Raw genomic sequence first — 23,695 nt, forward strand, 5'->3', positions numbered from 1 at the left:
GAGAAGCAGGCTCCATGCACCGGGAGCCCGACGTGGGACTCGATCCTGGGTCTCCAGGATCGCGTCCTGGGCCAAAGGCAGGCACTAAACCGCTGCGCCACCCAGGGATCCCTTATTATTGGATTTTATTGTGTCCTCCATTTTCTCCCCAAACATCCATTGTATTCTCTATTCTATTAAATTCCTTCTTTTTTCTAGAGCCCTCCATCCCCCTATCCAATCTGTACCAGTTTGTCTCCAGGCCTGCTGCATTCAGTAGCATGAGTCACTCTTTATGGCTCTTCTGGTGTAGATCTACTGTTTCAGCATCCCATGCCTTCCTCTTTCTTTGTTTATACTCTCATTTTGCTAGAGTATGTCCTCAAATAACTCCTAATAATAGGTATGTGAGTGGTAAACTTTGAATCTTTGCATGCCTGGAAAGGACTTTACTCACTTCTCCCATTTGATAAATAATTTCTCTGGGTGTAGAATGGTGGGATGAAAATCTCTTTTTCCTTTTTAAGGAATTGCCATTTTATTTTCAAGCATCCAGGTGTTGCTAATAAGCCTGATGTCCGCCTGCTGCTTTTCTTTTGTGGGTGAACTTTTTTCTCTTTAGAAACTGTTAACATCACTTCCTTATCTTTGGCATTCTACAGTTTTACAAAGACATGTGTCACCGAATTCCACTCATCCTTCTCAATATTTAGTGAGGTTTTTTTTTTTTTTTTTTTTTTTTTTTTAGTGAGGTTTTTTTTTAATCCAAAATTTCACATCTTCTGTAATAAATATGGGGGGGGGGAAGGGTTTACTCAGCTATAAAAAAAAGAATGAGATCTTTCTATTTCCAACAATGTGGAAGGACCTAGAAAATATTATGCTACGTGAAATAAGTCAAATTGAGAAAGACAAATACCAAATGATTTCAGTCATACTTGGAATCTGAAAAAACAAAACAAAACAAAAAAACCAACAAATGAATAATAAATAAACAAAAAAGTTGAATCAGACCCATAAGGACAGAGAACAAAATGATGGTTGCCAGAGGGAAGAGGGTGGTAGGATAGACAAAATGGGTGGAGAGAGTGGGAGGTACAGGCTTTCACTTATAGAATTAATAAGTCACTGAAATAAAGGGCACAGCATAGGGAATATAGTCAATGATAGATACTCAAATAAAAAAATGTTACTATAAACAAAACAATTGGAAAAAAGAACTATATAGAAATTAGGTAGATTTCGATTTTTTTTTAAAGATTTTATTTATTCATGAGAGACAGAGAGAGAGAGAGAGAGAGAGAGAGGCAGAGACACAGGCAGAGGGAGAAGCAGGCTCCATGCAGGGAGCCCAAAGTGGGCCTCGATCCCGAGTCTCCAGGATCAGGCCCTGGGCTGAAGACCGCGCTAAACCACTGAGCCACCCGGGCTGTCCTAGATTTCTAATTTAAAACAATTTTGTTAAATTACCTTGTGGCAGAAAATTATGAAACACACTATATTTAAGAAATATGGATTGTGGGGCACCTGGGTGGCTCAGTCTGTTAAGCATCTGACTCTTGATTTCAGTGCAGATCATGATCTCAGGATCTTGGGATCAATTCCCACCTCGGCTCCATACTCAGCACAGAGTCTGCTTAAGATTCTTTTTCTCTCTCTCTTTCTGCCACTCCCCCCACTCACACTCTAGAAATAAATAAATAAATTTATTTTTTTGAAAAGGAAATATGGATTTGAACATTTGAATAAAAGATTCTCTCCAGGAAAAAAAAATTTACATCTTTCAGCTTTGAGAAATTCTGTATTTCTGAGAAATTATTTTTGTTGTGACTCCCATTCTAACTCTTTAGAGGATATTACCTAGAAATTTCTATGTATGGGGGAACAATAGGATTATGTTCTGTTTTCCTTTCTATTTTCTTTTCCCTACATTATTTTTTATTCCTTCGGTGTCATTTCTTTCTGTTTATTTTTCTTATTCTTGCTTATCTCACAGGCTCTCCTCAAATATCTATTAATCCTTAATTTTCCATTCAAAATCCAGAGTGAGGCAAAAAGAAGCTCTGTAAACCTTGCATATCTGAATAGGGCTTACTAATAACTGGTGGACTTCACTTGAAGATAAGCAGACAATAAATTGGTCTTTGAAATAAAAAACAAAAATACCAAAGCAAGACACTCTTTTCTCTTAAAAGTCAATTCCCATACTCTGGTTGCCTTAGTTCTTCCCAGACTATTGGTTCAATTTTGTTAGAAAAAATTCTCCAATTATTTTGCCTGGGCCATTACACACCTGGGAAAGGAATGGGCTGACTGTTCCAGACAGATACCTTCAGTTAACTCCTATTTTCCACTTCGTTTCTCATCCTTGTTCTACCTAATGTTTCTAGTTTCCTGATAGGGTCCCTCCTCAGCCCCGGCCCCTTCATCTCACATTTGAAGCTGTGGTTGCTTGCAACTTGTTGAACCACTCACTCTTCCTCCATCTGCTCCATGTATCTTTAGAATTCTGGAAGGTCTCAGCTGCCAATAACAACTCTCCCCTTCATCTACTCTCCTATTTTGGGATTATCTTTTTCTCCCTATTGTCAATTTAATGAGAATCTCAGAACAATGAAATAAACATGTGTCATCAGACTTCTGTCTTGAAAAACTTAGAAAACTTAGTCCTGTAGGTTTTGTTATAGAGACTTCTTTCCTTTTGTTCAAGATCTTTTTTTTTTTTTTTTTTTTTTTTTTTTTTAGCTCCTGGTATCTATTTAATTTCCAAGTTGTTTTTTTGGGTCATCTTTTTATTGTTGATTTCTGGTCTTTTCAAATCAAGATGTAGCTTTTAAAATCCCAACTTAGATAAATTTCTTTAGGCTCTTTATCACCAAATTGATGTTTGTAAGTATTCTATGGACTCAGATGATCTATTCTATTCTATTCTGTTTGTAGGGTAAAAATTCTATAAATGTCGATTAATTTGACCTTGTTGATTATGATATTCAAATCCTTTATTTATTTTTAGACTGTTTTATCTGTCAAATTCTGAAAGAGATTTATTAACATCTCCCACTGTAATTTTATCATTTTGTCCTCAAATTTTTAGCAAATTTTTCCTTATCCATTGCTGGCTATGTTTGTACATAACTTGGTTATAGCTTATTTTTCTCGTAGATGTCATCTTTGGTAGTATATAAGCTTCTTTGTCCCATTAAATGCTTTTGACTGAATTCTGTTACTCCTCCTTAACTGTGTTTGCATGAGCTAAGTTTTTCTTTGCCCGTTACCTTATTTTTTACCTTTCTTTGTCACTTTGTTTTAACTGTGATTCTTGTTAACATGTAGTTGGATTTTGTCTGTTACGATTGTGTATTTTGATAGGGAAATTCAGACTTTTCATATTTACTGTAATAACTGATACTCTTTGTGTTATTATTTTAGATTTAATAGTTGACATCCTTTATTTTTCTGTCCACTTACTTTTCTTTACATGTGCCTCTGTTTCCACTCCTGCCCCTTAGGTGGGACAGCATCGCTAGAAGGGAGTGCATTTTCTTTCTCCCAGGTTGATTAGGTTCTGATAAAATCCTAATAGGTTAGGCTCTGGTAAAACAGTTACCCTTGGGATGCCTGGGTGGCTCAGTGGTTGAGCATCTGCCTTTGGCTCAGGTCATGATCACAGGGTCCTGGGATTGAGTCCCGCATGGGGCTCCCCACAGGGAGCCTGCTTCTCCCTCTGCCTCTCTCTGTGTGTGTCTCATTAATAAATAAACAAAAGCTTTAAAAAACAAAACAAAACCATTTCCCTTGAGGGCAGCAGGCCTTGTTAAGAATAACAGAATGCTCTAGCATATTCCAAAATGGTTCCTGTTCCCCTCCCCCTGCTGGAAGCATGAGGGAATTTTGCTCCCATCTTTATTGAAGCCCTGGCAAAGCTCCCGGATGCAGGACTCACAGAAGTGTGGGGGCTGAGCTATGATTGGGTCCCCAGGAGTTCTTAACTCCCAGACTTGTCCACACTGAGCCTCCAGCAATTCATCAATTACAGGTCAGCTCTTCCTGCCCCAGAACTGGTTCCCGAGGAGGTTTCTGCTCCAGTAAGTTGTGATGCTCTGGATCTGCCTGTCTGTCTCTCGGATTTTGGGTTTGCCCTGTGACCTCACTTCCCTGACAGATGTGAGAAGTTGTTGATTTTTTAGTTCGTTCTGTTTTTTACTTACACTTAGGACAAAGTGGTGACTTCCAAGCTCCTTACATGATGGACAGGAGTGACAACAATGACAATTACTTTTCTGACTTGGCCAGTTCTCTCTTCATTGCATTTTTTGCCCTGTCGACTTGGCAGTACTAATGATTGTTTTCAATTCTGCCAAGGCTTACCATCTCCCCCAAACAGGTGTAGTCATACTTGTATTTCTCTATTAACATATCAGAATTAAAAGTATCCTCCCACCTATTTCCTTGGCCTACTCATCCCACATTCTACAAAGATGGAAGTTTGAGGCTGTTGTAACTTCTTCCTATCTACAGTACCCGCCTCTTGAGTCTACGTGGTGTCCTGAAACCAGTTCCTATCAACTCTTCCCTTCCCAACTCTGTGTTCGGAGACATCACCTTGATAGTTTGAAATTGGCCACAAAAGGAGTATTTATACCATGAACATTGGCAAGCACTACAAAGCAGGGCTTTGGTTCTTGTTTATCATTATTCTATAGAGTGAGTCATTAATCCTTTACCAGCACAACGCTGCATTTCTGCTTCCACTGAAGGGTATGGATTTTGTGCTGGGATGCCTCAAAATTCTAGTTCAGGGATAACTAGATAACAGGGATAATATCTACGCTTTCGGTATTTTTTTTTTCCAAAACTCCGTAACATGCAGTAACTATTGCTTTAACTAATCTATTTTTGCTGTCATTGTTGTTGTCATTTTCTGTGTGAGAACTTAAAAGATTTTTTTTGATCTGAGTAATTTATAAACTTCATCAAGATAAAGTTAGGTATGTAATTTTTTTTTCATTAATCCCACCTGAGTCTTGGGAACTGTTAATCTAAAAACTTACATTTCTCCAGAGAAATTTCCCTCTTTAAAAAAAAAATGTATTTCTAACGACGTTGCTTTTTTCTTTTTTGGAGCTCTTAACACAGTAGCCCCCTATGCGCAGTTGGATTGCCAGTGGTTTCAGCTACCCACGGTCAACCAGGGTCTGTAGGCAGACAATTCTTCTAACAAATCATCCAAAGGTCAACTATAGCCAAGCACTATGTCACAATCCCTATGCCATTCACCTCACCACATAGACATTTCATTATCTCACATCATCACAAGAAGAGGGGTGAACATAGGACAATAAATTATTTTGAGAGAGACCACATTCACATTACTTTTATTACAGCATATTGTTATAGTCATCCTGTATTTATTATTAGCTCTTGTTGTTAATCTTTTACTGTGCCTAATTTAGACATTAAACTTTCTCATATGTATGTAGGTAGAGGAAAACCGTATACGTAAGCCTCAGTACTATCTACAGTCTCAGGCATCTACTGGGGGTCGGGGGATGTATCCCCTGGAGATAAGGGGAGAGAAAGCAAGGATTACTATATTTATATCGTAGGTCTCTAGCCTCCAAATCTCTTGTCTTTTCCCTCCTGTCCTTGGGATTTTGTTCTTTCGTGCCATTTGTTTTACCAGGTCTTCCAAACCCTCTTCCAGTCCTCAAGAACAGCCATCTTTAGTTTTTTTTTCCTTCTTTATAAATTGAGGACGTCTTGTATATTCTAGCTGTATCTCCTCAAGGAGCACCAATGCGTCACAGTGTTCTGTCCCACTTTTTTTTTCACTTCTGTGGCAGTAGAAGTCCTCAGATCCAGTTCAATTTTGCCTTCTTCCTTTGTGTTTCTTTCTTTTTTTTTTTTTTTAAGATTTTATTTACTTATTTGAGAGAGAGAAAGAGAGGCAGGGAGAGAGAGAAAAAGAGCATGAGTGAGGTGAGGGGCAGGGAGAGAAGCAGACTTCCTGCTCAGCAGGGAGCCCAATGTAAGGCTCCATCCCAAGATCCCGGGATCATGACCTAAGCCAAGGGCAGATATTTAACCGATTGAGCCACCCAAGTACCCCTTTCTCTGTGTTTCTGACTCCCCCCTCTACCACAAGGAGCAAAGACCTAACTCTCAGGTTGACACAGGGTTTCCAGGCTCTGCTGGCAGCCTCATCTTGCTCATTGTGTTTTCAAGAAGAGCAATGAGTCAGGGACCTGTTCTCAGGCCTCCATATCCCTATGTTTTTTTGGTGGCAAAGTGGTTAACGATGTCCTAGGCCTGCAGTCTGACCCTATTTCAAGGTGATGGTAGCCATTACCTATGGTCAGACCAAAGCAGTGACAGGCATGCTACTTGTCATTCCTAAAGTTCCAGAATATCCACTGCTGCCAGCTAGTGACACCACTGGTGGATAAACCAGCCAGAGATGTCACTCACAGGGAGGTCTCAACCAGGATACTGCTGTGTAGTATCTAGCCCTGGCCTGTGACTCAGCAGCCCAACAGACCACTGGGTAAGAGAATCACCAGCACCTCTGTACATTGTCGGAGCTGGACAAGTCAGGCCAGATGGGCAATATTCTCACTTTCCTGACCAACAAGTTCTCATGTGCAAAATCATGCATCCTTGATGTAGCTTTTTCTCCAGGTTGAGGCAAAGCTAAAATTTACCAGCACAAGTGATCTTCAGGAAAGATCACTTTCCAGGACTGCATCATTTGAGGATGTATGAACTGACTGTGTTAGGGTAGTAAAATGTAGGCATTAACTATTCACCGGAAGCCAGTTTTCAGGTTGGTGTGGAAAAGCTTACGAAATATCCTATAATGGCCTGCTCTCTTCAAATAGGAGAAAGGTCATCATTGGTCAGTTGTGTGGGTGATGTATGTCTTGGTAATGAAATTTCAGGGGTCAGCATCAATGTTAGTAGCATTCTAGACTGAGGATCCAGCCATTTTTTTTCTAAGATTTTATTTATTTATTCATGAGAGACACAGAGAGAGAGGCAGAGACATAAGCAGAGGAAGAAGCAGGCCCCCTGCAGGGAGCCCGATGCGGTACACCATCCCAAGGATCACAACCTGAGCCAAAGGCAGATGTTCAACCACTGAGCCACCCAGGAGCTCCCCTTGGCAACATCTTTAAAAAAAATTAAAACTGGTAAAGATGAGTAGTGGCAATTGTCCAAGTGGGTGGGGAATTAGGGGTGGTAGCTACAAGCTCTGATGCACAAGTACACTGATATATCATGCAGACCAGTGTCCTGGTTTCTCAGTGCATGGTGAGGAGAAAACAAAAAGAAGCTTTAGATCTTCATTCTCAATTTGACACCAAGCATTCAGCATCCCGGGTGTGCCAGAGGAATGGTGGCATCATCACTCAAGCACATCCAAAGCACCACCTCCAGTCAAACCCAATATCTCAAAGTGCCTGACAACAGATAGATGGAGCCCTATGTTCATGCTCCATTAGGTTTAATTCACTCTAGACTACACCACTTCCCAGAGTACATAGGGTTCATTCAGGGAAGAGCCAGAAGCATAGGTTTTCTAACCAGCTGTTCAATGAAAAATATATTCTGACAAATTTAGAATTGTATCAGCCAGAGATGAATAAAATAAACATCACCTCCTTGCCAGATGTGGAAACTTCCTGGTCACAATTGATGTGCATAATTGGAACCCCATAGAAACCATGAGGTTGAAAGAGCCATCATCCAGAGGAGAGCAGTCTATGATACTGCTGCAAGTGATGTCCTAGGAAGACCAGGGTGTATGGCCACATGTCAGCTGGAACCTCAAGGAAACTCAGTGGCCTTTAGGAATCTAACTACCCCTGAAGAGGTCCTGCTGGGACCACAAAGAGAACGTTCCTTCTGTCCCTCTTACACATGAAGAGTTTTAGGTACAGAGCTGTGCCTTTTCCATTTTCTCTGTTTAGATATTGTTTAGATATTTCAGTACACCGGCTCCATCCTGGCTTATAAATAAGACATGCTGAGTTCTCCACTGATATCATCTGCATGACTGAAAAAAACTTCCCTCAGAATTTAAGGAACTAGTGTGATTCTCTACCCAATACAGGAAAGGGGATGCATAAAAGAAGAAGTGAGGTGTAGGGGGACATATTTGCCATGACTCTACCAGCCAAGCCAATCCAATCCAAACCAAGCAAGAGTAGTCCAAAAAAATGAAATGGTGCTTAATTCCAGAAAATACTAAGAAAATTCAGAGGGACATCAGAGAGGTCAAAGGCCTAGGATATGTCAGAAATAAAAGGGAAGGAGGAGAGCAGAAGTGTGAATGCCTAGAACTCTCTCCCCCTCACCTTCAACGGCCAGCTTAGAGGGCTAGCAGAAACAACCAAAAACCCATCACTACAGAAAGGCCCAAGAGTGAGGTTCTTGTCAGCTTTTCCAGTCCATAGATCACTTCAGGTTTCTGGGTAGCATTCTGGGATCTGGCACTGGAGAAGATATGAGGTGTCCTCATCCAAAATAGAGGAATGGTAAGTCATTTTCCCTGTTTGTGGGATCTTTCAAGAAACATATCTTCACTCTGGAAACATCTGACATTGATATCTGTTGTTGTCTACACTTCAATAGAAGAGATGAACACCACACACCACACACCACACTACTGATGATATAGGGAGCTGGCGTTTGAATCATACTGCAATAAAACAGAGACATTCCCAGACCTCCTTCAGCTTGAGACTAAACTAAGTTCACAGTTCTTTGGCTAAATTTATTATCTTTTTAAAAATCTCTTTTGTCTCCCTGGTAATTGGAAGTTCCACTGCATATTTCTATTTTGATACTAGTTACCTTCCTATTCTTAACAGTTATATTTATACCTATAGTTATATATTTCTATGCTGTAATGAAATCGACACCCCCCCCCCCCGACACTGTTTTACTTCCCTCCTCCAAATCTCAGTCCTCTGTGCCCCGTCCTCATCCAAATCTTAGATCTGGTGGAAAGAATAATGGTCTGGAACAAAACAAAATGAAATCTTAAATTTGAGATTCCAAACAAAGCATAGCTTGGAGGCTCAAAATTATATGTTCATTTACACTCAGCAGGCTCTGTCTCCCTTTGTCCTCATTTGGTTGGTTACTCATTACAGCAGCTAAAGTGGGGAACTTTTTTGATCACAAGTCCCTTGACAAAGGGAATTAGATTTGTTTTAATCATTGATATCCCCAGATCTGTGACATAAATAATAATTACCTGAATGAAGAGTCTGTTTGTCAAGGATAAGTAAAATTGCTTTATGTCTGGCTATTCAAAAAATGGCCCCTTTCAAGACTCCCATCAGCCCCTGACAAGAACTCCCTTAGCTGGGAATATATTGCTCTAACGTTCAACAACAACAAAAATCAATGAAGTTCCTATGTTTAGTTTACTGAGATTTTGCTGCCAGTTATTTCTAGGGATGTCATTTTGACAATTCAGAATGCCAATACGTTGAGATAAGTTGGTCCATTTCTTAATGTTCGTGGAAGCTCTAGCATTGTTCCACCACAAGACAATTTCTCAGTAATAGCCTTCTAGCGATGTACTGCAATACAGATATTTGTTGGTGAGTCCAATGTTTGCATGCCTTCCAACCGACTTTGACCTTACATGCTGACTGCACTTAATGAAGTCACAGACCAGTCTTTGCCAGATTATCTACATCAGTCTCACCAGTTCTTGGGTGAATCTACTTCTTTTTTAGCATTCTAATTTTACTGTTGGAGGAAAGCCATGTATTTTCCCAGAATAGTAAAAATTAAACTCTATAACCATATAATGGTTAAGAGATGGAACAGCTGTCAGAGTACCCAAGGTGTCAGTCCTGGCACCTTACTTATGTACTGTGACATTTTTCAAGGTACTTAAGATCTCCCTTCTTGTTTCATCTTTTATAAAATGCGGGGAATAATAGTACCTACTTCATAGGGATGTGATGCAGTTTAAATGGGTTGGTTCATATAAGAGAATGCTTGGCACCAGTATTCAATGATGTTTGCTCTTATTTTACATTACAGAATAGTCCAGGCAAATGAAGGCACTACTGCTGGTTGCTCCAATTCCTCTGACAGATCTTTTTATTTTCTTCAAAATTGTTCAAACTAATAATTTCACTGGGGATTCTGGACTCTCGGAAGCCTAAAGGATGACTCTGGCTTCATATAAAATAATGTCATTAGTGTCCAGAGATCAGCATTCATCACATGGGAGTCATGGGTAAGAATTGAGATATTGAGCTCACTCTATACACTAGACCCATAACTAACTCCCAGCAACTACGTCTGGACCTCCCAGTGTGTTTCATGCCTTCATGAAGATAGGTTCAGAGGTGTCAAGGTTGGGCCACAGGTTGATTACCCCAGTACCTAGAGATGAGGGGACAACTCATATGTATTCTTACTCAAACTTCCAAGTGTGTCACGTGGCAGAAGTTTCAGGAAACTTTTCTTTAGCCCTGTCACTCTGCAGATGTCACAGTTTTTGTGTGTTGTATCACCCACATTATAAGAAAGAATGGAGACAATATAGCCTCTGGTGATGACCTCTACAGGGCTGGAGCTGTTGAGATGGTCTTGTTTGCTGCAGTCTCGATGGGTTTAGCCAGATGTAACCCCAACAGGAAGCCAGTGCTGAAAGGGAGAATATTGGGACAAGCAAGACTGATTTTACACTGAGCCACTACTGGGAATAGCCAGTGGCACAAAGGATTCCAAAGTCAGGCTTGATCAAGCTGGAGGTAGTATCCAAGCCAGAGAGTGGGCAAGCGGTGGATTAGGTTCTGCAGCAACAAGGCCCACAAGTCAAGGCCTTCCTGAACATCACTTGCTTTGGTCAAGGCAATCCACTTTCTTGGAACATAACTCAAGCTTGCTTTAAGGACTTAAATTTTTTTTTTTTACACAGCCAGAGCCAAGCAGAATATCAGGACTCCAGACAAGCAGACTCAAAATAAGATCAAATGTTGGTCCCAACAAGAAACCAAGACAGAACCATATTACAGGCTGGGAAAACCCAGCAGTGATCATGGAAGGCCAGCCATGGGAGGCACGGGTACTCAGGGTTCATCCCATACAATAAATCTACAGCTGACTTTATGTGCCTCAATCTGGACCCCAGTAACTACAAATCGGAAGACAGGAACAAGATTTTAACAACACACAATATACGTAATATTAGATGCCAAGTAGCATAAAGCTTAACAAAGATGTCCACACACTGGCCCTGGGAACCTGTGACTATATTAGGTTACATGGAAGGGGGAGTTTGTGGACACAGTTAAGTTTGCTGATCAGCAGAAGTTGTGATGGGGAGATTATCCAAGTTAGCCTAATCTAATCACATGAATTATATATATATATATTTAATGATACATTTTTAAAAAACCATTTTATTTACTTAGAGAACGGGGGAGCAGCCAAGGGAGAGGGAGAAGCAGACTCCTCACTAAGCAAGGAGCCTGACACAGGGCTCAATCCCAGGACCCTGGGATCATAATCACATGAATTCTTAAAACTAGAAGAAGAAGCAAATGAGAGGATTAGAGAGATGGCTCATGAAAAAGACCTGACTTGCTATTGCTGGCCTTGAAGATGGAAAGGCACCATGAAGCAAGGAATGCTGGTAGTGTCTTAAAGCTGGAAAAGAGAAGGAAGTGAATTGTCCCCTGGAGCCTCCAGAATGGAACGCAGCCCTACCACACCTTAATGTTAGCCCACTCAGACCTATATCAGAATTCCAATCTATAGAAATATAAGATAATCCATTTGTGGTGTTTAACTTACCCTCACTAGGTTTGCAGTAGTGACGTGTTCCAGTAACAATAGAAGACAAATACACATTATGAATAGGGAATGTTTAAATTGCAAGTGACTCTAGAATCAACACCATATTTGTCTTAAATGCTATTTATTTTATATATAAAAATTGACTTCTCCAGGGTACCTGGATGGCTAGTCGGTTAAGCATCTGCCTTCGGCTCAGGTCACAACCCTGGGGTCCTGGGATCAAATCCCGCATCAGGCTCCCTGCTCAGCAGAGTCTGCCTCTCCCTCAACCCACTCATGCACTCTCTCCTCTCTCCTGTCTCTCTCTCTCTCTCTCTCTCTCTCATAAATAAATAAATAAATAAATAAATAAATAAATAAATAAATAAATAAATAAATCTTTAAAAATAAGTTGACTTCTCTTTGAAGAACTACAAACGAGGCCTTGGAGAGGGGCAGCAGGCAGTGTTGCAGGGTGGAGAACGTGTATTCATCTTCTCTTGACTCCCCTGAGCTGGGTACAAGTAAAGATAGGGACCAGACCCAAGACCAAGCCTGGATGATGGCTATTTTAGACTGTTCTCAGTATCCATTCAGAAATGTTAAGCTCTGCGCAGGTCATATATGTGTTCAACAAGAACTAGTATCTCCTACTCTGGGCAAACAGGTAACTGGTACTGTGTCTAGATTGAGATAGTAGTAAAAATATATAAATAAAAGAAGAACAAGGAAATTCTTTAGTGAAATATATTGGAACAAGTGCACCATCCTATCACTTTATTAAATGTTTCTAACTAGTGGAGTCTATCAGTAATTCACCCCAGAACTTAAAATGCCTTAGATCATCCCAGTACTACAATTCCATCAGCAAACCCTAGCCTCAGATGGGAGAGTAGCAAATGAATCACAACAGATCTTTTGTATTCCCAGAAGGAACCCGGACCCTGTGGATAAGGGGTGAAAGACAGAGCCCTGTGGGGAGGAAATATCCCCAAGGGCAGAGAGCAAAAGCTCAAGCTCCTCCTCAGGCTCTAGAATTTACCCTCAGCCCTGCCAGAGGCCACTGTGTAGCACCTGAGTTCAAAGCAAAACCACCTTGTGCACATTTCACTGGTGGGTTAAGACTGGGTTAAATTTCATTTTAGTCAAGGGAAGTCATTGTTCTGATTCAAGCATTGTTCAAATGTCACACTGGTCAAGGTTTTATCTATAAACTTTTGGCTACTGCTTTCAGAATTTGAAGTTGAAAGATGTGTGAAAATTTTTTGACAGAACATTTAACACACTGACTTCTTTTACCCTTTTTTGACCTGGTTTTTGTCCTACACTTTTTTTGATACCTACTGCCAATTCCAATTCAGTTTCTCTGGGGAGTTTCTTGTTCTAAAGCAGCAGCAATAAATACATAAATTACCAGAAGATCTTGCCATCGATCGGTCAAAGCCTAATATATCTCAAATTATTTATTTTCCAAAGTCTGCATAATTTGTTTTGAAGGGACAGCAAAGAGAATGGAAGCCTAAAAACACACTTTAAGGAAAATCTGATGGGGAAAAAGGAGCAAGAAATAAGAAAAAAAAAGGGGGGGTGGGGGATTTAAACAATTTGCCACAGTTGTACTTTTCTTTATATATTTTTTTGTTTTAAATGTCATAAATCAGTTCCTCTGAGTCCATATAACCTTGATCTTAAGCATCCAAGGAATGAGGGAATGGGAGGGAGGAAGTGACGCTGAAGAGAAGCAGAATAGACATAAGGAACAGTCAGCTTGAAGATTGTTACCCAGAGCCCCATCATGCTGCTCTGCCCTTTTCAATATGGTGGAAAAATAATTCAGTATCTGGTCTTGATCATGTCTGTTCTGAATGATATTATGAGTCCTTTCTGCGAAGAGAATGACAGCGCTCTATAGCCTATACAACTGTTCTTTAACTGTGTAAGGACCAGAACTGGTGCAGAGGGATACGTAGATAAAGATAGATGGGCAGCCAGGCAGACAGACAGATAGATAGCTAGAAAATCAGCTAAACTGTGAAAAAAGCACAGCCTGGGAGTCTGTTAGAAATGTATAAATGTGTGTATCTGATAATCCCTTGAAAGTGAGATCCTTCCTTACAAAGGATGGAGGAGCATTCGCCTTTCTTGAGCTTGGTTCTGCTTCTGACATTTTTAGCATGCAATAGTTAGTTTTTCCAGTTTCCTTTCAACAATCGATTTTTGCCATTTGAAGTTTCTAAAGCATTAAAATGTTACTTCAGGAGAATTAAATCAAAAGTGAGCAAATGAACTCGTAAATACGGAGAACAAATTGGTCGTTGCCAGAATGGAGTTGGTGGTGGGGGAGGATGGGCAAAATAGGGAAAGGGGATTAAGAGGTACAAACTTCCACTTAGAAAATAAGTAAGTCATGGCGATATAAGGTACAGTATAAGGAATATAGTCAATAATATTGTAATATCTACATATAGTGACAGATAGTAGTTACACTCGTCATGGTGAGCATTTTTCTAATGTACATAAAGGGCGAATCACTATGTATCCTTGAAACTAATATAATATTGTCAACTGCACTAAAATTAAAAAAAAAAAAAACATAAACTGGGCACCAGGGTGCTTAGTCAGTTAAACACCTGCCTTCAGCTCAGGTCGTGATCCCAGAGTCCTGGGATGGAGCCCCATATCGGGCTCCCTGCTCAGCGGGGAGTCTGCTTCTTCCTCTCCCTCCGCCTGCTGCTCCCCCTGCTTGTTCTCTCTCTGTATCAAATTAATAAATAAAATCTTTTTTAAAAACGACATAAAAAGGTGAGCAAGCTGTGTCAAAGAAAAGCTCGCCACCATAATACTGTACTGGTGCCAAATTCTCTTTCAGGGAAGTGTGTAGAAATGGGTGCTCTGCTTCCAGGGGGTCCAGCAGACCTCACAGAGCTCATCCTCCCTGGGAAGGCATTTAGTTGCTTCTCAAGTTACCCCTTGTACTGAGAAATGAAATACTGGCAGCCAGATTGGCATGAGATCCCTGACCTTGTCCAATTGCAGCCAACAGTGATTTTCCCAGAGTCCCATGGTGAATCAGGACAGAGAGCGAGTGTGCCACCCTCTGTCCACCTGCTGTGCAGGAAGACACTGGGTCAGTTTGTGAAGCATTTTTACAAGCTCATCCTTTCCCATAATATGGGTACATATGGAGCATCAAATAAGTATGGATTTATTCCTGAATATGATTAACTCAAGGTAAATAGGAGGTAACATTCAATGATCTCCACTGGCCTCCTTGTTTTAGAGATAAAATAGCCATGGCATGACAAGCCACATGGAGAACTGCAGGCTGGGTAATTATTAGTCTGTGGTGCTTTGCTTTCGGTGTTATCCTGGCTCGAGCGGATTTTGCTGAGAGAATGGTGATACGTGCACTACAAAGGGTTCTGTTCATATGGCCATGGAGAAAGATAATCTCTTCTCAGGTCCTGTGGCTGAAATGCAGCGTAGATTTAAGCACATGAAAATGTTGCCTGATTCAAGGACTCTCCTGCAAACAAGCACCCGAAAACAATTATCAGACATGTTTGTGACCTGCCAGCACCTTCAGTTATGTCTATCAAAGGGTTCATTAAAACAATGTGTCTATTAAAATCCAGACAAGTTACCCAAAAACTTATACAGAACCTAATTGATTCATATCTTTATTTTTACCCAAAGCAGATATTATCTTACATACAAGTAACCATGTATAAATTAAGGAGGTGCATATATATTCATAGACATAAATATTTACATATATAATCTCAAAAGGAATATATACCATTAAAGAGCATACAAGAATGTTTGGCTGACACATAGGCAACTTAAAATATCAAGCCAAAATATCAAGCCAAAAAATCAGGGTGGATTTTCTTGTGAAATGTGTATAAATCCAAATATATGTGCATTTATGTAGTAAAACCTCATTAATTCCCATTCCACCCATGTAGACATTATAATTACCCTAATGATCTTGGCACTACATGTAAGATGAAATACTGATTAGGTGAATAGTAGTGTAAACAAAGGAAATATTTATACATATAAAAGCACAGTTTCTAAGTATCATTTTAGTAGGAGCTCTTGTAACTCAGAGAATAAATGTCTAATTAGAAACACCATGCTAAGCTCTGCCAAGATTCTGAAAGTGTTCTTAGGACTAAAACCAATATTCTAAAGTGATTTTTCGTGCATGATTATTGTTGATAAGGAAAGGGTAATAGCATAGTTGGTGTTAAAAGCATAGATTCCAAAACTAGACTGTCTGATTCAAATCTAGTTGTCCTATTCTTGGGCTTTGTACAATCTTCAGCAAGCTCTGAAAGTTCTGTGCCTCAGCTAACTCAGATGTGAAACAGAAAATAATGTTGGGGCTGACTGAGAAGCAATGAAAGTCCTCTGTCCCCTCTCTGCAATGGACTGGATTTTTATGTCTCCCTGAGATACATACGTTGAAATTCTAATCCCAGCGTGATGATGGTATGAGGAGGTGGGGCCTTTAGAAGGTAATTAGGTCGTGTGCATGGGGCCTCCATGAGTGATTAGTGCCTACATAGAAGGGGCAGAGAGCATGCTAGCTTTCTTTCCACCCTGTGAGGATACAACCCAGCCATCTGCCACCTAGAAGAGGTGCTCACCCTTGGGACACCTGGATGGCTCAGCTATTGAGCATCTGCCTTTGGCTCAGGGCGTGATCCCCAAGTCTCAGGATCGAATCCCACATCAGGCTCCCTGCATGGAGCCTGCTTCTCCCTCTGCCTGTGTCTCTGCATATCTCTCTCTCTCTCTCTCTCTCTCTCTCTCATAAATAAATAAATAAATAAATAAATAAATAAATAAATAAATAAATAAATAAATAAATAAAATCTTTAAAAAAAGAAGAAGAAGAAGAAGAGGTACTTGCCCCAACCCAACCATCCTGGTACTCTAATTAAAGACTTCATCTCCCAAACTGGGAAATCCTCCTGAGCTCTGAACCCAGAGAGAGAGAGAAGAATTGGCAGCAGGAAACCAAAATATCTCCTTTATTATGAGAAAGATTAGGTTGAAGAAATGGCCCTGGGTCTCTCAGCCAAAAGGACTTCCTAAATTGCTACCTCAAAATTAGGCCTACTTACTTTCCTACTCCTAGACAGCACTGGAAAATCAAGCCTGCCCCACGTTAGATCCCCAGCCCAGAAGAGTGGGACACAGGCCCCGTGTAGGCAAACAGCTCCCAAGGTAAGGTCAGGAGAGGGCTGGGCTGGCATGCTCAGATTTCCCTTGGGGAAGGGACACCTGGGTGGCTCAGTGGTTGAGCGTCTGCCTTTGGCTCAGAGTGTGATCCTGGAGTCCTGGGATCGAGTCCCACATTGGGCTCCCTGCATGGAGCCTGCTTCTCCCTCTGCCTGTGTCTCTGCCTCTCTCTCTCTCTCTCTCTCTCTCTCTCTCTGTGTGTGTGTGTGTGTGTGTGTCTCATGAATAAATAAATAAAATCTTTTAAAAAAATTTTTTCCTTGGGGAAATCACTCCATCTCCATAGAGAGGAGTAAGGTGTGGGATGGGGCCAAGGGTATTTTAGGAAAAACCCTGCTTTGTGGAAATTAGAAAAGCCAGGAGCAAGTGCTTGCATGTTTCTCTTGGCTTTGAGAATTAAGTGAACCATGTGTCGTGGACCCCACTCGTGGCAAGTGTCAATAATTACTAGCTATTATTACAATGTGTGTTATTACTATTAACTATGTCACTATCAAGAGCTTGAGAAATTTGATTGGATCTAAGATACATATCAAAAGCTGTCTAGTGAACATTCTAGAGATCAGGACTGCATTGTGTTTTTCAGTCCTAACTTCTGAATTGTGTTCTACTTGGCTATTAAGTCTCAACATTTGGGTAAATTAGCAAGTGATGTTGTACCGTGAACTGTTTTTCCTCTTGTCTGGCATCATATTCTAGAAAGCTTTGTCTCCACTGTGTGGCTCCTAAGTGCATGTGTGGGCAGACTCCTGATGATCTCCTTTCAGCTGTGCCCAGGGCCACGCGGCTGATTCAGCACAAGGTTCAGATAGATGTATGGCCTGCGCTCGGGCAATTAGAGCTGAGCACCCAGGCAGCGTTAGAGGAGCTTTTATCATCATCATACACACCACTGACTCCTCTGTCTTCTGAGAGCCCAGGGTTTATTTACACCGTCTCCCCCCCACACACACACTTTCTAAGGGATTTTGTACTTTTTGTGCTATGACCTCAAGTTAAATGCTCATAAAATTAGACTGGGTTTAAAACAAAAATTTATCAGGAGCCCCTTTGTTTTCCCCAGCAGACTCTAACTCACAGTAGTTCCTGTCCTGGGTTACCTAGCAGCTCAGTTGTCCAGAGGTAAACTGAGGTATCAGTACCACCCCTTCTCCAGATGGAGAAATCCTGCAGCTCCGGTTGGCCGTGTGCTAGTGAAGAAGCTGTGGGAATGCGGGCGTCCCTTCCCCAGGTGTTCAGAGTGGCAGTCGCGTGAGGGTCCCCTCGCAGGGCACAGCGGCTCTGCTGGCATCAGTTCCTTCCATTACCGCACACCTGAATAATTGATAGAGTGAAGTGAATGCAGGTTCGTTTTTTCAGCAGGTTCCCCGTGAGTGCCTCAGCAACACGAGGCAATTTATCATGCTTTTTGTGCAACAGTGCGTAGACTTTTTAAAGAATGAATTTAGGCTTCCTCTTCTGTCCGAAAAATAAGCCATTCTCAGGTCCCCAGGGTTAAAAGGTTAGGAGAGTTGGACCAGCAGGATCCACATGCCCCTGTGACCCAAATCATAGCCTTACCGCCCCGCTCCCCATCCATTGCTTTTCTCATCTTGCTTAATTTTCCTTTGCAGAAAGACCCAATTAAAAACATTTGTGGCTTTTTCTAAGGACGTTTCCTTCACAGAGCTTACATTCAGCTCTTTGGCCAGAAAACTGCCAGAGCAATTAGTGGCTCTAGGGAGCCACTAGTTGTTTGTGTGCTACTTCAGAAGAACCCACTGTGGGCATCAGCGTCCTTTAGACAGAGGGTTCTTTTAGAATGTGAAAGGTTCCTAACCATTTGGGATATGCCTAAAATCGAAATCAACAGTCCTGTCCTCACAAGGACACCTTTATTGTGTGTTCTAACTTAGAAGATGTCATGACAATATACAGTAAGGGCCCGGGTCTCCTTCCATCATCTTTCTCTGCTCCCCTCCAGCTTGTGAGCTCTTTAACATTCAACATGTTCTCTGATATACTTCCAGAAAACCTGCTGATGAAATGAAGGAATACATAGCCCTAAGTCAGTCAGTCATTTCCTAGGTGACATTCTAATAAGAAACCCATCTGGGGAGAATAGTCCAGTCGGAACTAATTCTCCACGTATCCCTCACGGTCAGGAAGTAGCACATCCAAATTAATCAAATGTTCCAGTGCCTTGTGTACTCTAATGTTTAGTATAGGGATGCTGCTACATCTTCTAGGATGATCGATTTGTAAAGAATTAGAAATAATTATAAAACCAAGAGGAATATTATTTAATTTTTCATTGAGACCTTCGGCTAGGATCTTGCAGGTACTTAGGATTAGGAACAGCTGTTGGTTTGCACCGGCTATACACATTATACAGGTTAGTAAGGTTCTGGTTAATAGGATGCCAGAAAACAGAATTTATTATAGCACTCAAGCATCAACACAGAACATAATAATACCTTTCCAAAGAAACTAACAGGGCCTAAACTATTTTAATGGCTTCAGTTAATCTTAAATACATTATAACTTTTGGGGGACTTCGCATTTCAAAACTAAAAGAGCCAAGTAGGGGAAGTTTGGATGGAGGGAGAAGAAAAATGTATATTTTGATAATACATTATCAGAAACTAAAATTTTTGTTATGTAATGGCCATCTAGAAGCACAGTTTTCAAAAGGATAGGATTTTTTTTAAAAAAGGATTGGATTTATTTATTTAAAAATTGGATTTTATTTTTTTTAAGATTTATTTCTTTGAGAGATAAAAAGAGAGCATGAGCAAGGGGAGAGGGAGAAGCAGACTGCCCACTGAGCAGGGAGCCCAATAGAGGCTCAATCCCAGGACCCTGGGATCAGGACCTGAGCCAAAGGCAGACAGTTAACTAAGCCACCCAGGTGCCCCTAAAAATTGGATTTTTTTTTAATTTTTTTTTTATTTATTTATGATAGTCACAGAGAGAGAGAGAGAGAGGCAGAGACACAGGCAGAGGGAGAAGCAGGCGCCATGCACCGGGAGCCCGACGTGGGACTCGATCCCGGGTCTCCAGGATCGCGCCCTGGGCCAAAGGCAGGCGCCAAACCGCTGCGCCACCCAGGGATCCCCTAAAAATTGGATTTTTAAAGTTTTTTTTTTATTATTCATTCATGAGAGACCCAGAGAGAGAGAGAGACAGAGAGAGGCAGAGACACAGGCAGAGGGAGAAGCAGGCTCCATGCAGGGAGCCCGACGTGGGACTCGACCCCGGGTCTCCGGGATCATGGCCTGAGCCAAAGGCAGACACCCAACCGCAGAGCCACCCAGGCATCCCTAAAAATTGGATTTTAATCACAGATTTCACTTACAAAGTTTTCAAAGTTTTTAAATGCAATTGAGCTTCACTTTTATTATTCTATTATATGGCCTTCAGTTTTCAAAACAGATATGGTGAAACATTTGGTCTTTTTCTAAATTAAGAGAAAGCCAACAAGAAGTGGGTGGGGTATCCAGGACGCATTCCGGTGCCTTACGGCCTACAGGATACCTAGAGTGAAGTACCCTTACTTCAGGGGGTTGGGGGCGGCAACCTAAACATTTTCCCTAGGAAGCGAGAACCCGACCCCTTTAGCCTAGGTTTTTATCTTAAGATTTCTCTGAATAGGGCAGCCCAGGTGGCTCAGTGGTTTAGCACCACCTTCAGCCTGGGGTGTGATCCTGGGGTCCCTGGATCGAGTCCCACATCGGGCTCCCTGCACAGAGCCTGCTTCTCCCTCTGCCTGTGTCTCTGCCTCATTCTCTGTGTCTCATGAATAAATAAATAAAATCTTAAAAAAAAAAAAAGATTTCTCTAAATAGCTACTCCCTTAGCCTATCAAAACAAGAATTGCACTTCAAAAATTCTATTTTTGTAATTTGGAGCAAAACAGTCATTACATAAAATGAAGCACAATTGTACCAAGAAAGACCTTGAGAAAAGATGTCTTTGTTGATGTCACCATTTTACAAACCTCCTATTCCAGTGAGGTTGTCGTGCAATAGCCAATAACCTGCCCAAACTGTGTCACTTGGTGATTCCTATTAAGTTTTGCTAGAGCTATAGGTAGTTTCCTTCTCCAAGTTATTCCCATTCATAAAGGGGAAAAAATTGGTTTTCTTTTTTCTATATAAGAAAGTAATTTTCTCATAAACATTAATGTATAAAATGGCATTTAGAATATTTTTTAAATCTTCCAAGTAACATAAGGTTTTCAGAGGAGATTTTTCTCAACTATGGTTCGGATTCAAGCATCTTGTGTGTCTTCCCAAATAAAGTTATTTTTTGCTAATGGAAATCACATTTTAAAAAATCACACAGATCATTATTGTTAGAAAGGTCTTGGAGAGGATGTTGCTTTGAGTGCTAGGCAATAAAGGAGCGGGAATTTGAAATATTTTTAAATCATCGACTTTTTTCTAATTATTCTCCCTAGTACTTGTAATCTGTGGTCTGATCATAAAAAAAAATGTCTCTGTTGAATGTCACCATTTAAAGATGAATCTTTAGGTTTGTGACCGTGGGTAGTTGTGATATTGACTTCTCTAAGCTGTATTTCAGAGTATACTGTCTAGGTGTTAGAATTCATTCATTCATTTTACTTTCCCTTTCAAAAGTATTCTAATGCCAACTATCTACAAAACATTGTTTTAGGTGCTATGAGTATAGCAACTTACCAAAGCTTCCTTCCTCAGAAAGCTTACAGTCTGTTAATTGAAATACTTATAAATAAATAACAAATGTAAAAAGCTAAAAGAACTTTAAGGTAGATACAGTAAGAAGCTACAGGGGTTCTGAGAAGGGCAATATTGTAGGTCAAGAAGAATTCAAGATGAATTGCTTTGTGGAGGGTGTTACATTTGACTTGATGGTTGAAAGATATTTAAGAGTGGAACATTTAGGACAATGGTGGCAAGTAATCAAGGCAGAAGAAAAAAGAAAATGATCCAAAGACTTGGTGCATAGATGGGGAGTCAGATGCAGCTCAACCCAAGTGAAATGGAGCATCTAAAAGGGAAGGGGGGGATGACTAAGTGGCTCAGCTATTGAGAGTCTGCCTTCGGCTCAGGGCATGATCCCCGGGTCTGGGGATGGAGTCCCACATCGGGCTCTCAGCAAGGAGCCTGTCTCTCCCTCTGCCTGTGTCTCTGCCTCTCTCTGTGTGTGTCTCTCATGAATAAATAAATAAAATCTTTTAAAAATAAATAAAAGGGAAGGGGACTGGGAAAGATAAGTGGGGGCTGGATCATGAAGCCTTTGGATACCTAAGATGTCTACATGTTCTTCAGTACCAGCAGGGAGCCACCAAAGGTTTGGAGCATGATGGTCTCTGTGGTCATAGGTGATCTGGATTAGAGATTAGAGTGAGGTGAACTGAAGGCAGAGGGAAATTAGAGTTCCTTTTGAGACATAATGAGGCATAAAGTAGAGGAGCGTCCATGACACGTCCCTATGCAGAGATATTGCACACGTAGATGAGAAAAGCATGGCTATAGTTGGGCTGTGGGGCAAAGGAAAGAAAAACCATGTATGACCCAAAGTTGTAAAACGCTATTCTGTAAAATAACAAGGGACCCTACATCTAAGTTCTCCCAGGCAGTCTTCCTATGTGTCACCCCTCTTGGTCTCTGTGTCCTCCACGCCTGCCTTGTAGAGTCATGCTCCTGTTAAAAAAGGAAATTAGGAGTCCACTGCTGGCTTGTTCAAGAGGTAGCAGCTTGCCAGCTTCAGGAATTGTTTGGTCCTGACCATCACACAGCTCTAAGTTGGTTGTGCCATCAGAGTCTTCCTAAGTGACATGCCCTGGAAACCATAACCTGCCTGGATGCCTCACGCCTGCTTCCCTTGCAACCTCAACATGACCACGTTCTCAGAGCATCCCATCACTGATCTCCTGGTCAATCCTCAAATACCCCAGGCCTCCTTCCAACCCTGGGGCCTTTGCACATGCTGTTGCCTAGAACATCTTTCCCATCAATTTCACAGGTCTAGGGCCCTGTCCATTTCTGGTCTTAGCTTAAATGTCACCCTCTCAAGAGGCCATACCGTTATTCTTTATCAGAGCCTTTTGTTTCTTTTCCTATGTAGTACTTCAGCCTCCAACTATTTTATTTGTATGTTACTCATTTTTTTTTGCCTCTTTCCCTTCTAAAACATAATATAAGCCATGTCTCTTTTCTTGATTGCTGTATCTCTAGCAATGAGAACTGTGTCTGGCACTCCATAGGAGATAATCGATATGTAGCTGTTGAATTAATGAGTGAATGAATTAACAAATTAGTGAATTCATGAAGACACCTGTTCAGAAAGCCCTATATAACTTAAAACTATCCTCCTTTACCCCTAAATAATTAAATAGAGAGTGGGAACAAATAGTCACTTACCACCTTTCATCTGCTAAGTGATGTATTCTATAAATAGTGTTCATAGGATTCCCATAGTGATATTTGGGAGACATAATATAAGCATTCTGCTTCCATTCCTGAATTTCCATTAAAAAAACTCTGGTACCACACCATGTTGCAGTGTTTTTCAGCCTTTTTAGAAATGAAATAGAAAAGAAAATATCAGGGTGCACTGCATTTGCTAAGTATAGTTTCAAGAAACTTTATAGTGTGTGTGTGTGTGTGTGTAGGAGGTTGCAATA

General features: G+C 40.9%; 1 protein-coding gene across 3 annotated transcripts in view; it reads left to right on the forward strand.

Annotated features, from left to right (window-relative positions):
• Window positions 1-23,695, forward strand: part of LHFPL3 (LHFPL tetraspan subfamily member 3) — a 560,027-nt gene that overhangs the window by 365,269 nt on the left and 171,063 nt on the right. The gene's annotated exons all lie outside the window — the stretch shown is intronic.

The sequence above is a fragment of the Canis aureus genome, chromosome 21 (assembly GCF_053574225.1).
Source record: "Canis aureus isolate CA01 chromosome 21, VMU_Caureus_v.1.0, whole genome shotgun sequence".
Taxonomy (NCBI): domain Eukaryota; kingdom Metazoa; phylum Chordata; class Mammalia; order Carnivora; family Canidae; genus Canis; species Canis aureus.